Source organism: Lissotriton helveticus, chromosome 4_1 (assembly GCF_964261635.1).
Source record: "Lissotriton helveticus chromosome 4_1, aLisHel1.1, whole genome shotgun sequence".
Classification (NCBI taxonomy): domain Eukaryota; kingdom Metazoa; phylum Chordata; class Amphibia; order Caudata; family Salamandridae; genus Lissotriton; species Lissotriton helveticus.
In genome coordinates, this window is record NC_136063.1 from 1,995,476,519 (window position 1) to 1,995,486,778 (window position 10,260).

The following is a 10,260-nucleotide window of genomic DNA, read 5'->3' on the forward strand; positions in this document are numbered from 1 at the left end:
CATGAATACCGAATCGGTAAAATTCGGTATTTATGAATCGGTAAATGAGATTTACCTACATTTAGGCCCATGTCCGTTGTGAAGGGTCACCACCAGTACCTAGTCAACCCTCGCTGCGGCCTTCTGATAGCAGGCTGCCTGCTAGCAAGTGTCCTGACGGCGAGGTCAGGTGCCTGCCATTTTATATTGTGAACTAGTGAGTGTGTGAATGTTACCAGCACTCAACATGGTGTCTCCTTTGTTTACATATAGAAAATGCTGATGTTGTTCATTTGTTTTACCAAAAAAGTGTATTATAGTGCATTAATGTGGTTAGATGCAATATTTGTGCGGTGTTTTTACATCATTGATGGTATTTTCAATGACAAAATAAAAAAAGATTGGGTAAATGATACACTAAAAATTTATTATGTACACATTTATAATATTAATGTGCTGCATAATTATGTTTTAAAATCTATATGCATTGAAAACTTAATGAACTTTCTGTTTTCATTTTAAAATATGTTAGCAAACATTTATAACATGTTTAATGTTTTAAATGCAGACATATGAACAATGGAAGAGTGAGAGGACTGCAGCCTCAGGTGTTCTGACCATTTCCATACCTTGCTACCACAGAAGAACAGGATGTTATCAAACAATTCAGATTGAATAAGTAAATAATTCTTGAGTTATATCATCTGCTGGTGTTATGAGCCCCAATGTATCCTAATATAGGCCTAGGTAGTTGCACAAACGTGTACCTACATTTGGCCTATCTTGCTCCACATAATGGTGAAGGTGCCGACCATTTACCTAGTTAGGTGTTGAATAATGTCATGTGATTTCCTTAAAAAACTAGCCTCATTAATTATGAATGAGGATTCTTAGTATCACAGTAGGATTACCATATTCTGCATAATAAATCTGTACAAATTCACCACAATCGTCATCTGACAAGCCCAGAGTACCATGACACATCTAGGTAGAACCCCTGGAGTACCTTTCAGGTATATAAGTACCACATCTTCGCTGGGTAAACCACAGGAAAAGCTTCCATGCTGACACAAGATGCTGAAGTCACTGCACGCAGACACACCAGCACACACTGGTCTGACATAGCTCATGGGGTATCCAACTCGAGACCAAGACGGGGTCCTTTGTTCTCTCTCAGCAGGTAATGGGGTAGGCTCTTACCTAGGGGGATTCTTGTCTGTACACCTACATACATGCCAGGGACATTTAGGTACATTTAGTTAGGGTTTGTATCTTAGGAGTACTCGTGATTACTGCCATGCATCTATATGCCTGCATATATTCACTGTTTTAGCACCATGGTAGAATTCTACCATTTATTTACTCTGTTGGTGCTTACAATCGTATATATCTGTTTCTGTCTAATGGTTGTTGCAGCACATGTATTTTATACTAGAATGAACCTGGTTCAATAAATGCTTATTGAAAACTCCCATTGTTTATTCTGTATACCTCTCTGAGAAGAAGTGAACATAAGTGAATGAGCGAAAAGTACTGTGCTGTTTCCACAATGATTGAGGGGTTAAGGTTGTCATGTTTGATATTGGCCAGAAACTATTTGCTCCTTGTTAAGGCTACGGGACTTATAGTGGCACTGTGAGCTAGCTGGTCTACATACTAACATATCCTTTGAAGGTGTCTGGAATCAGTCGGGACACTAATCCCTTACTTTATTTTGTTTAAATGTGCAGATTCTATTTGGATTTCTTGAAACTACATCTGCCTCAAAATAGGAATACCACAGCAATTACACCAATAGTGAAAAGAATGGCAGTACACATTTTATGGCCATGTGATCATTTCAATGCACTGTGGCAGTATTTGGTGGAATGTCACAACCAACTTTCAGTAGTGTGCTAGAATAAATTCTTCCTTCACTTATGAGACATCAGCAACCTCATTCACAAATGAAGATTTTGTAAATGTGATGGGATTCTTTGTATTGCCTAAGTGCCACCATATACCACCACATGCCAGAGAACAAGTCTACCACAATTGAAAGAACTTTCATTGAATCAATATGCAAGTGTCTGCATCCCAGATTTGTATATCACAAGTGTGTGTGATCAACTCAATGATTCCTTTGTACTATGGAACAACAGAATACCCCCGATATGTCACAACTTGGACCTGAGAGGGTCTGGAATTTTGGTAAGTACAATCTGTCAATTTTTTGTTTGGTTCATTGCAAATTTCATGATCTCAAACATTGTAAAATTTTTAGGCTAATTTGTATTTTCCTAACCAACCATGATTGGTGGCACCCCTGAGCCATCTATCAAAGCAAGGGGAAGTCTGCTTCAATGAGGCCCATGGAAGAACATGGAGGCCACTAGAGTGAGCTTTTGGTTTCCTAACGGTCAGACTTTGATGGCATGAGGAGACTGGTATAGTTTTTCTCTACTCACCCGATAAGGTGTGCCACATCACCATGGTCTGCTGCATGGTACACAACATAGCCCTACAACAGAATATCCCATACATTGCAAAGGATGGAGACCATGAAGAGCCACCAGGTGAGGATGTTGAAATGCTAAACGAAGATGATAGTGGTGAACATGAAGGAACTGACTTACATCAAGATGTTATTGACATCTTCACATGAGTGCGAGTATATATTTTCAGTTTATGATATTACATGTTAAACAAACTATTAACATAATGAGGATGACAGTCTGTTCTGGAAATCTTTTAGAAAGGGCAGCTTAAAGAAAATACAGTGGATAGATGTTTGTTGATCAATATTTTGTCACATTGAGTACATTTACAGTGTATATTTTTGATTGTTCTCAGAAAATGTGTCCTCAAAATGTTTCTTTTGTTATGTGAACATTTAGTAAAGTAGTCATCTAATTGCTTTTGTTTTTAAATCTGCATTAGATTCCTTCACCAAGTCATCTTCATTTGGACATTTATGAGTTGTGACATTTGCAGTTATACGATGCTGTGTGAAGTACAAAGGACACATGGGTTGATCCTATGAAAGACACACATAAACTTTGGGTGTACATATCTTGTACAAAGACAACTTGCACAGTGATAATTGAAGTATTTAAGATCGTATTAGACTTGTTTTGAATGGAATGTTGGCATCAAGGTTATATGTGCTGCTTAAATTGCTTTAACTACATGTGGTAGTCACCACAAAGCAAACTAATCTTCACATTTGCAAAATTCTCATTTTGTGTTAAGTGCCTGAGGCTGTTGTTGTGTGTCCGCATTGTTGAAAGAAATTCTTGTAGCACAACAACTAAAGTTGTTTGTGACATTGCACCAGATACAGCATCCTGTGTTGGCAAGACCTGGAACTGAAGTGAATTGATTATGATCAATTATGCTGCTCTTCAGTAGACTCTGAACCTGGTAGGTGGAAGTTGTTGCTTTGGATCCATGGAAGAGCAATATAATTGATCATAATCAATTCACTTCTGATGAGTGTTAGAAATACGGGTCTCTCACCCCTAGGTTGCTTGGCACGAGAAGTCAGGCTTATCTCAGAGGCAGTGTGCAAAGCATTTGTGAACACCAACGGTATTACAGTGAAAATACTACAAATGGATACCACACCAGTTTAGAAAAATAAGTCATTTTTATCTAAACCAAAACAAGACAAAACAACACAAATCCGCAATACAGGTATCAGCATATCCTCATAAATAGGTTATTCACTCAAATAAAGCTTGTAGCAACAAATAACTCCACCGGAAGTTATTGCGACGTTGTGACAGATAAAAATCCCAAAGAACTGCGCTGACCGAAAGGTGCACGGCGTCAGGCCCGAAGTCAAGCAGACCCACAAAGAACAGTACCTTGGAATTGATGAAAGTAAAGATGGTACATGGTGTCCAGGAGGTGATGCTGCGTTGGCACCTGCAGCGTCGGTTCCTTACGACCCCTGGGGAGGTGATGCTTCTGTTTCTTGCTGCAGGGGAGGTGAGACATCGGTCCCTTACTGTGTTGGGGAGGTGATGAAATGAAAGGCAGAGAGGCAGCAGCTCCTTACGATGATATGATGACGATGGATTTGGGGGTCACCCACACAGAGGATCGGTTCTGCATTGATGAACCACCGGCGTTGCTGAAGTCGGGACTGCGGTGTGAGTCAGGACGGTGCGTCATGGACATCACAAGCGGTGTCCTTGGCTCCGGTGCAGGCAGCGGCCTCGATGACGGCTTCGAAGTAGATGCGGCACGGCATCAGCATGCATCGGGCCTAAGGTGCAAGTCGGAGTGGTGCTTTGTGCTCTTCACGAGGGGTGCCCATGACTTGGGTGCAGGTTAAGGCATCGCTCGCCGGCGTCGGTGTTGCAATTTCCCTATGTAGCAGCTGAAACAGCAGTTCCAGATGCAGAGAGACAGAAGAGATGAAGTCTTTGTGTCCCTGAGACTTCAGAACAGGAGGCAAGCTCAATTTCAATCCCTTGGAGATCTTCCTAAAGATGACAAAGCAAACAGCAAAGACCTTTTCTCCTTTCCTTGGCAGCAAGCAGCCACTGCAGGCCAACCACAGACAGCAAACAGCACAGGGCAGTAATCCTCCGCAGCTTATCCAGCTCTTCTCCTGGGCAAAGGTTCCTCTCAATTTCTCAATAGTGACTCTAAAAGTCTGGGGTCTGTGGCCCTCTTTTTATACACCACAATCATTTGTCCTCTGAAGGCAGAGAGTGTCAGTACCTGGCCAAAACCAGTTCTGTGTTCACTGGTGCGGCTTACTGGCAGGAGGTGGAGACAGCATTGTTGAAGGCAGACCAGGCCCATTCAGGTGAAAAGGAAATCTCCTCCCCCTAATCTAAATGCAACCCAGGTTCATTCAGCCCAGCCCTGACTTGTCAGACTTCTGGAACCACATCCCCTCACCATTGAAAATCCAGACATGCAATACACAAACCTAGTAGAGGCACGCTGGATGGTTAGGCAAGAAAATGCCTACTTTCTAAACTTGGTAATTTCAAACACAGAATGAAAAAGTCACCCTCACTAAAAGATGTACTTTAACATTCTGAGTTCAAGCATGCTAAACTTTATTTTTCTATCTTGTTCCTTGGGCCAGTTATGTTTACAAGATGTTATAACCAAACTCCCCATTCTGTCCTAGCAGAACAGGTAGACTTGCAATAGTGAAAACAAAATTGGCATTAATTCACTATCAGGACATGCAACCCACATCAGGGCATGTCCTACCTGTCACATACAATGCACCCTGCCCACAGTGGTACCCTGGGCCTACCTTAGGGGTGACTGTTATGTAAAAAAGGGAAGGTTCAGGGACTGGCAAATGTGTGCACTTGCCAAGTCAACATGGCAGTCCCAGACTGCACATAGGCTCTGCAATGGCAGGCCAGAGTTACATTTTTCAGGCTGCTTCTGTGGGTGGCACAATCAGTGCTGCAGCCCATTAGCAACATTTGATTTACAGTCCCTGGGCACACACAGTGCACAATACTAGGGGCTGACAGGTAAATCAACTTTGCCAATCAAGGAATCACTAATCCATAACAACAAATTACAAAGGGTGCACTTGCACTTTGGCACTGAATAGCAGTGGCAAAGTGCCCAAAGCTTCTAGGCCAGCAAAACGGAGTCCAGCACAAAGCAAAATCACAGGAGGCAACAGCAAAAAATGGAAGGGAGACCCACGCCAATGGTCTCAGATCTAACAATGAGGAAGATTGTGGGTTGGAATAAATAGATTGGAGTTGAATATAGGTTTTTCGATGACTCATCTTTGATACTATCGTCTGAAATTCACTCAATTACAACGCAAGACAAACTCAGATGATGCATCTGGTTTTGAGCATTTACTTACAATCCTGATGAAGTCCGTTTAGGACAAAACACGTTGGCTGGGCTCAATTCATGTTTAAATCAACCAAATTAATAGAAATAAATCAAGATTTTTTCATCAAGAATCGGTGATGCCTGTGTATTGCTTATGTACACTCCCATGATTGCGAGTTGGATAATTTATATATTTGGTCTATATTAATTATGATATCTGGGCATCATCAATGATGGAAATATGAAGTTTCTAAAAATAATTATCGATATTATCAATTATAACATGTGTAGATCATAGACACTTCTGACTTAATGTGCGAAGTAGTTTTGTGTAGTGATTAATTGGTGGTAGAACCACAAACAGTTGTCTGGGTCCTACTAATGAATTAATAGGGATACATACTAGTGCAACTGTCCTATAGCTCTACTGCCTGTCTTATAATTTTTTTTTTTACATTAATTGCATATGTCCACCTGCAAGAAAGAAATATAAATGCCTGCCGCCCGCTGCCTTCACTTGGGGTGCGGCTGAATCTGCGTCCGCGTCTGTGTCTCTGCGGCGGTTCTGCTCCTGGACCTTCTATATACAAAAAAACACCAATCGTTCAAATTATCCTTAAAACCATAAAGGATATGGATATCGGTTGTTCAAATCCGTATTATAATGTCCGAATGCAGATCTACGCTGTAAAAACACATCCATATGTGCATTATGTTTTTCGTTTATGAATGCCCCATGGAATTTATTATTAAAAAAGGCGTTGGCCAAGCACATTAAAGATTTCTGTCAATAAGAGATCCCTTGATTCATACTTATTCTAGTGCTAACTGGCATAACGTGTATTATTTAATCTTTGCCATTCCTCTCTATCAATTGATTAATACAAAATATTCCACTTGTCTCAATGGACATCCAACACAATGCAGTATTAAAATTAAGACCAATACTATGTTCCTCATCGTTAGTTTGGATTGGTTCACCAGACTCACTATGTCTATCCTTTATGCTTGCTACATTTATCTGACACCACCTCTGGCAATTAACAGCTCAACGAATTCACTTACTTAATATTTTCACGTACGTTTTTCCCGAGTAAAGATGAGCAGTATAAGCAACTAGAGCTGCACGCGGTAGGCAACCCCGTCGTATTTACAGTCACTGCAACAGAATTGTTCTCCTTTTTGAGAATCCTAGTTGTGCGCTACGATCAATGAGTGAAATGAAGGAATGTCAAGAAAGGGATTCCAGGAGTGCAAATTTAAAGTCATAGACTTGGATCGGGATGCTGTAGGCATAAATGCAATTTGTATTGTAAACGGCAGAACTAAGCTCACATTACAAGTAATGCGGAATTGCAGCCAGAAATTCCAGGTGACGTTATTACTGATACAGCCCGGATTCTCTGCAGGGGATTATGCAATTATGAGATAAACCCCACTGAGTGGGAATAGGTGTACAGATATGTTGTTTTCTGGCTAGTATTCTGCAAGGAATTTCAGATTCTGTGGGATTCAACACAAGCATTTACCATTTTGTCTGACCAGGTGGTAAACGTATTAGAAGTCTCCTGTGTAGGATGTGGTGGGGACATGTGGGAGAGAGAGACTATGCTGTCCAATATAGGGAAACATTAAATGTACCGTAAAATTAACTTATTCAATATCATATAATGCATAAATAATTGTATTTATCTTTTCAGCTCCTCTGTTTATTCATTAACTTGTAGTGAATTGATGTTTGCAACATGTGTTTCAAACACTGTTTAGAGCTTAGGTTATTTATTTTTTAAGTTAGTTACCTTTTAACTTGTCTATTTGCTTTTTCTTTTGCTCTTTAATTTAGAAATAATACAGAAAATACATCCAAACATTATCTGCAGGAGTCTTTGGGTAACCTCCCTATGTGAGTAGCTGGTTTGTTCATAATGAAATCTGAGCAAATATAGTAGAATTATGAATTAACTCTAACTTCACTTCTACACTTATACTGCGTTTGGCTATCACACTCTATATTATATTGAAACATTCTCTAAGCAAACCAGGAACTGCACAAGATCTACCGCTCATAATCCTGTACCTATCATATTGCAAGTACATGCCCCTGCAGATTTATCATTTCATAATCTCATGGCAGAACTATTTCTTCAGGTAAGGTTAGCACTGGCTATGAGATCATTTCTAGATTCAAGACTAGAACACAGACTTTCTGGTGATATCACTGTTGATTCGTAGATTATTTTTGGTTCCCAATGCATTTGATTCACAGCTATATGACATAGCACTAACATCCTTCCAGAAAAGTATATTTTTATTTTTCAGTGACTGTAAATGCGACGGGGACGCCTACCGCGTGCAGCTCTAGTTGCTTATACTGCTCATCTTGACTTGGGAAACAACATACGTGAAAATATTAGGTAAGTGAATTTGTTGAGCTGTTAGTTGCCAGAGGTAGTGTCAGATAAATGTAGCAAGCATAAAGGATAGACGTAGTGAGTCTGGTGAACCAATCCAAACTAACGATGAGGAACATAGGATTGGTCTTAATTGTAATACTGCATTGTGTTGGATGTCCATTGAGACAAGTGGTATATTTTGTATTAATGAATAGATAGAGAGGAATGGCAAAGATTAGATAATACATGTTATGCCAGTTAGCACTAGAATAAGTATGAATCAAGGGATCTCTTATTGACAGAAATTTTTAATGTTCTTGGCCAACGCCTTTTTTAATCATAAAGTCCTAGGGACATTCATAAACGAAAAAACTAATGCACATATGAATGTGTTTTTACAGTGTAGATCTGCATTCAGACATTGTACTACGGATTTGAACAACCGATATCCATATCCTTTATGGTTTCAAGGATAATTTGAACGATTGTTGTTTTTTAAAAAGATTAAGACCATTTGATATAGAAGGTATTTCATTAACATTTGAGGTTTTTCTAGAAGTGAATTGCATGCGTCTGAGGGCGCTTTTCTGTTTCCTCTTCACCTCAAATTTTTTGTTTCATTTACCAAAATAAGGGTGAGTGCACATTCCTGAGCATGGATCTACAATGTCTATAGCTTTCAACACAAAGGTGTTTTTTATTTTTTTGAGAGTTCTTGTACTCTCTCTACAATGCTCTATTCCTATCTCCCACTACCTTTTATGATCTTGATGAATTGGGATAGGAAACTGAACTGAGCACACTATATAAAACACACCACTTTGTTGCAAGTCTTTCGAAAAGAGTGAACACACTAAAACGTTATTGTATCATCTTGTTAACAGCCTTTTAAAAGTTGCGAATGGCAATAAAACACTTGTCGGCTGTGCCATTGTTGTAAAGAATTTAACTACAGTGGTGAAGATCAATATGCTGGAAAGAGTGTTACTTTTACTTTCATGTTCTTTGTATTAAATATTTTTTTCTGACTGGGGATAGTCAGTTATACAGTTGTCTGTGCTGTGCTCTGTCGCTATTTTGTAATGCATTACTCTTTACTGGGGTTACTCAGGACTCTTATTTCTTTAGATAATGTACAACAAACAGTATAGAGGCCATAATGTTACTGCTGTGATGCATCCCATGGAGGATCAAACCGTTTTTGAGAGAGGCACTGGGGTAAGGCTTCCAAAACTGCTCCCAGTCCACCAACTAAGGCCATTTATTGTTTTTGATTATTCCATCTGTCTAGGTCCTGAGCCAGTGGGAGGCAGCATTCAAAAGTTTCTTAACAGTGGTAAGTCTAATTCCAGATTTTGTGGTTCTGGGAAATAGTTCAAAATGATGCAAATTCTCCTTTCTTCTTGTAGCAGACTTTGGTATGTTAAGAACTACTTGGATGTGAGTCATACACAAACAAGACACTCTCTAGATCAGTCTTAGCTGGATACACAAACATTGTTCCAGTTCATTAGAATGAATAAACTCTAGGGCTCTACTCCCTTCCTTGTTTCAGTGATTTCAGAAAGATTCAGACTTACTATCAACCTGAACAGAGTGAATCAGATCACAGAGACAAATAATTTACAATGGCCACATTACAGAATATTATTCTATTAATTCTGTTTTTGAATTTTCTTGCTTCTCTGGATCTGGAAAACAAATATATTTGCATTCTCATCTAGACAGTTCGACAGAAATGTCTAAGATTTGTAATCCTGTCATCTCATTTCCAGTTTGAGGTTCTCTATGTTGACTACAATGGCTCGAGTGGTGGCAGTACTTCACAAAAAGGACACTGATCTCCATCTCTATTTGGACAACTGGGATTCCTTATTATTTCAGCCAAGTAAAGGTTAACTCCACATCTACTGTTTATGATAGCTCAGTTTCAACTGATAACTAGTCACATCTGTTTTCATATGCCTTCCCTCCTGGTCAGACAGGCAGTTTCATTCGGGAGACTGATGCAGGTGCAAAAGATATGGTAAACACAGGTATCCCTTGAGAATATATTGTCACATGGGAGAAA